Raw genomic sequence first — 5,420 nt, forward strand, 5'->3', positions numbered from 1 at the left:
CCAGGCAGGAAAAATATTCTCTGACAGCAACCTGCAGGCAGCTCGGCTATTCTCACTGCCGTTAGCATGAGCAGTGCTGTCTCCGTGGTGATGCCAGAATAGAGAAGTTTAGCGCTATGCTGATACTAAGCTGTCTTTACCAGTAAGATTTGATCATTGATCCTTTATTTGGATGGATGTATTTTTATGCTGCCTGTTTCAGTGGACATAATTGCCATGAAAATGTCACACCCAACATTTCTAATGTGGTGGCCAGCTTTACATTTCCCACCCAGGTTTCACCATTTGCTCTAGACCTGGGCCAAATGGAAGACATTACACTGCCAGATCCACCATCAAGACTGGCTTTCCCAGCGGCCATATGGAGAGACACAAGGTAGTGTCAGAGGTGAATGATGCTGGGAATTAGAGGAGTCTGGGATCATTTGTTTTGGGAATAAGCTGGTAAGAATAGGGTTAGCCTTTGTAAATCAGAGATAAAGCCCCAGAATGAAATGCCAGAACACCAGTTATTCAAACATAGTTTTGTTACCCAATATGATGTAATATTTTTGGTACATTTTCCCCATGCTTTCTGTCCACATTCAGTTTCCATTCTTGCATGTTGTTCCCAGAAACATTTATAGTCAGCAATTCCTGCACTTTTGTCTTCAGCAATTCAATCATTTGCTTTGAAAGAGATTTGATCCTAGATAAAGCACATTGTGACTGAATTGTATTGAGTGAGACCTCTCTGGGCAGGATGGTGGTCTGGGTCAGCCACCATGTTCACTGGGGAAGACAAGCAGCCTCTAAAGTGAGTTTAGACCATCTCTACACAATATAAATCACACTCGCAGCTTTCAGATGGGCACAGAACACTTTGGTACATGAACAGTTAAACAGCAATTAACATTCCTGAAGGGTAGGCAAGATTCCACAGGGCTACGGCTGCTACTCTGAAAACTGGGCTAAAGTATCCTAGGTTTCTGATCATGCTGCTTGCCTGTAAACCTTTATCATTTGTTCAAAACAGTGGGCACAGCAATCCAAAGCACCTAGTTATATAGTCTTGCTGTCCCTGGAGCCCAAGCAGAGGGCACATATACAATAAAGGGCATCATTCACCCAGAAATATTCCACAGTTCATACTGGTTTCTCTCTTGATTAATGATCACCCACCTGTGCAGCCAGGAAATGGTCCCTAGTTCACCAGGCGCTGTAAGTAAAAGGCTGTGTCTGCCCCCAAGTATTGTTCCTAGAACCTACCACCATGGCACTGCCATTAGTGGTAAGATCTCTGGAATAGACCATGCACATGTGTCTAGCCATGTTCATGGCAAATTAAATCAACACTGTGGTGAAAAAAACATCTTGTTCTTTACACTAACTAGCTCCCCAACCATTGCTACCAACCAAGGAGCTGGTCTGGGGGCAGCAAAAAGCTCAGTGTAGACAAGTACACCTAAGTCCTAAGCACACCCCAGTTTTCCAGTTTCCTGCCCACGTGGAAGCACTTCCCTCTCCACTATATGCTCTCACAGGACTAGAATCGGCCTCCTGTCAGCCCTAATGAGCCAGAAAGTCAGCAACCATTGTACCATGTACTATGTTCCCTTGCAAGCACAGACAGATTCAAGGTCCACTACCCTCCCCAGGGGCCCTTTACAGTTAGAGATCTAGATGGAGCTGCCAAGGAACTCAGGGACAGGGAAATATGAATTTGTATGTGTTATGTTCATTGCACACACATGGAAAAGGTAGATGAAAACATAAAATACTCTTTCTGGAAGTTGCAACATAAGACGACTTTATTTCTTAGAATCCAGAGTTCTAACACACAAGAAACAAAAGCAGAGAGAAACAAAGCAGGTTGCACCCCAAAGCGGAGAAACACAACTCACCCCACTCTAGAGGCCAACTCTTTGCAGCTGTAATCACTTGCTTCTTCCCTACAGACTCCCCTAGCCTACCAGCAGAACCAGGAAACCCCTTAAACTTAAAGTGATAGCTTGTAATTTTAACACAGTTTTCAGTGCACCAAAATACATATTATCAAAGTTGGATCCCGAGTTATTTAGTCACTTGTCAATTATTTCAGGTACATTCAGGGAGAACTCAGCTGCTGTTCTGCCAAACATTCTGGGTATGTCAAGGCACCTATCTATTTGTATTTATTTAAATATAATACTTGTTCTTTTCTTCCAGTGTGGGTTTGAGGCTAGAATAAACCAAGCTCTGTGGCATCATCTACCTGTAAACCCAAGGGGGTTTCCACAGACTCTCTCTCCCATTCTGTGCTGTGCAAGCCCTACTGAAGGGGATGGTTTGCCCAAGCACAACTGGGATACTGGTGGGGGCTAGACTGTGCTGCCACATGGAGGCACTAGACCTCTAGATGCCCTGGGACCCACGGGATTTCCCCATGGATCTTTTGCATATCAACAACCATTGCCTGCTCCATGGGAGCAGCTCCTCCTTCCCCCATGGGATGATTCCAAAGAAACTTGGCAAGGTGAAGCTCCCAGAGTTCCCTGGCTCCCCTGACAGATGTTTTCATAGAAAGCGCTCATTGGCCTTAAGTGCATTATACTCATAACCACAGCGAGGCAGAGATAGGAGCCTCAGATTGTTGGCCAATAACATTAGGAAGGGCCAGGCCCACAAAGGCAACAAGGAGAGAACATGCCTTTGTTGGAACCTTCAGGACATACAAGTGGCCAGACTGGGTCAGATCAATGGTCCATCTAGCCCAGTATCCTGTCTTCCGACAGTGGCCAGTGCCAGGTGCTTCAGAGGGAGTGAACAGGATAGGCAATCATTGAGTGATTCATCCCCACTAGTCCAGTCCAAGCTTCTGGGAGTCAGAGGCTAGGGACACCCAGAGCATGGGGTTGGGTCTTTGACCATCTTGGCTAATAGCCATTGCTGGACCTATCCTCCATTAACTTATTTAATTCTTTTTTGAACCCTATTATATTTTGGCCTTCACAACATCCCCTGACAAGTTCCACAGGTTGACTGTGGATTGCGTGAAGATATACTTCCTTTAGTTTGTTTTAAACCTGCTGCCTGTTAATTTCATTAGCTGATCCCTGGTTCAAGTGTTATGAGAAAGGGTAAATAACTTCTTCTTTGAGTAGGGTCCATATGGGTGCTCCATTGTAGGTAGGTCTGTGTCCCTGCACTGCTGATCGGAGAACTTCAGTAACAGTGTCAGTTCGCTGTCTCTCTTCCTGCTACGCTATCCTCAGCGGCTTCTCAACTGCCCTGACTAGAAATGGAGCCTTTAGCTGTCCGTTAGCAGATCATTAACTCTCCTTTTCAGTTGTTAATCTTTAGCTTGTAGAAACCTTTTAGCTTTCTTTTGGCTTTTATATGGCTGTGCCTAAAAAATTGGAAAAAACCTCAAAACTAACAAAAAGAAGAAAGAAAAGACTTTGTTCTTGTGTTAACACCGGAGTGGGGGGACAAAGCAGGTGGACAAAAAATATTATGCCCTCGTAAAGGAATCAGAGTTCCCATTCACCCATCCACCACTCAATTCCATTGTGGTGGATGTTGGGAACTTCATGGCTGACAGCACCATTCTAGGACAACACCCTATGACAGAGATTGGAAACACCTTGCTCTCTTTGGTAGGAAGGCGTACTCCTTGGCCACCTTGCAATTTCACAATGCCAACTACCAGGCACTCATGGCAAAGTATGACACAAATTACAATAAGTTACACAACTTTATTGATAAGCTGCTGGAGAGCTCCCGGTATTCCTTCAAGGCCATCATCCAGGAGGGGCAACCGACTGCAAACACATCGTTGCAATCGGCCCTCGACACTCCATGGCAGTGGTGATGAGACAGGCATCATGGCTCCACCTCTCGGGATTCCCAAAGGAGGTGCAGACCACGGTGGAGGATCCCCCCCTTTTGGAGAGGTGAAGTTCTTCGCTGAGAAGACAGATGCCTCTCTCCACTCCTTGAAGGATCCCAGGGCCACTCTCGGGTCACTGGGAATCTACACACCAGGGCAAAAGATGTTTTAGCCCTCAATACCAACAGAGGCCTTATTCATCCCAATTCCTATCACAATGGAACCATGAGCCCCAGGGAAAAAGGGAAAGTTCTCAAAGCAAATGTCTTAGGGCTCCCAGACCTCAACCCAACCACCTGCCCCTAAACACCACTTTTGACAGGCAGGTTGAGGCACCGCGAAACCACTCCCCACTACTATCTGTGACCATGCACCCATTTAGCCACCATTTGGCAGCGTTCCGCAGTGCCTGGGAGTGCCTGACCTCAGACAGATGGGTCCTAGACATCATCAGATCAGGATATTCTATCCACTTCACCTTCCTACCCCTCCACAACACCCTTCCCTGTCCTTCTTCAGGGACCCTTCTCACGACAGTCTACTATGCAGGAGACAGATCGCCTCCTGCAGTTAGGAGCCATAGAACCAATACCTCAACATCTACGAGGCAAAGGGTTCTACTCTTGCAATTTCCTAATACACAAAAAGAAGGGATGTTAGAGACCCATCCTGGACCTCAGAGTTCTCAACAAGTTCATCAAAGCTCAGAAGCTCACAATTGTCAGAACAGGGAGACTGGTTTTCGGCCCTTGACCCACAAGACACCTACTTTCATATTTCAATACTACTGGCTCACAGATGTTTCCTCAGGTTCACTCTGGGAAACGACCATTACCAATACAGGGTCCTCCCCTTCAGACTTTCATCATCCCCGAGAGTACTTTCCAAAGTTCTCTCAATGGTAGTCGCCCATCTACAATCCCAAGGGATAATGATATACCCTTACCTGGACGATTATCTCCTCAGAGCCCAGTCACTTCTGGATGCTTGTCGAGCCACCGAGGACATGATACGCTTGTTCACAGAGCTGGGCTTACAGACCAATTCCCTGAAGTCAATCCTCACACCAGTGCAACACCTGGAATCCATAGGGGCTGACCTAAGACGCATGACAGGCCAAAGCCTTCCTAACTCAGGACAGGTTTCTATTCCTGGTATCGCTTATAGAAATGGCTCAATGCAGCCCTTGAGTGCCAGCTACAATCTGCCTCTAGCTCCTGGGGCATATGGCAACCAGCACAGCAGTGATTTCATACGCTAAACTTTACATGCAATACCTACAGCTGTGGTTCAGCTTCATTCACAGACCGAACAGGGACAGTCTGGCCAAACCCCTGTCACTGCTGACCCGGATCAGGAACTCCTTGGACTGGTGGAAGAACACAGCCAATGTAGGCAAAGGGATCTCCTTTTTTCAGGCACCACCCTTGTTGCTCCTTACCACCAACGCATCCTTCCTAGGACGGGGCACGCATTTAAATGCCTCCCAGCACCAGGCAAATGGAGATATCCCTGTATATCAATCTTCTCGCGTTGAGAGCAGGCAGGAACACCTGTGCCCATTTTCTTC

The 5,420-nt window shown here is 46.7% G+C and overlaps 1 long non-coding RNA gene across 1 annotated transcript; it reads right to left on the minus strand.

Annotated features, from left to right (window-relative positions):
- Positions 1 to 3,018: 3,018 nt before the first annotated feature.
- Positions 3,019 to 5,220, minus strand: LOC122456893. Its single transcript, XR_006276051.1, has 3 exons — positions 5,119 to 5,220; positions 4,797 to 4,928; positions 3,019 to 3,994 (listed from the first exon to the last, which is right to left on the minus strand). It is a non-coding gene; the product is annotated as an uncharacterized LOC122456893 (long non-coding RNA).
- Between the last annotated feature and the right edge of the window lie 200 nt (positions 5,221 to 5,420).

Source organism: Dermochelys coriacea, chromosome 16 (genome assembly GCF_009764565.3).
Source record: "Dermochelys coriacea isolate rDerCor1 chromosome 16, rDerCor1.pri.v4, whole genome shotgun sequence".
NCBI classification, from domain to species: Eukaryota; Metazoa; Chordata; order Testudines; family Dermochelyidae; genus Dermochelys; species Dermochelys coriacea.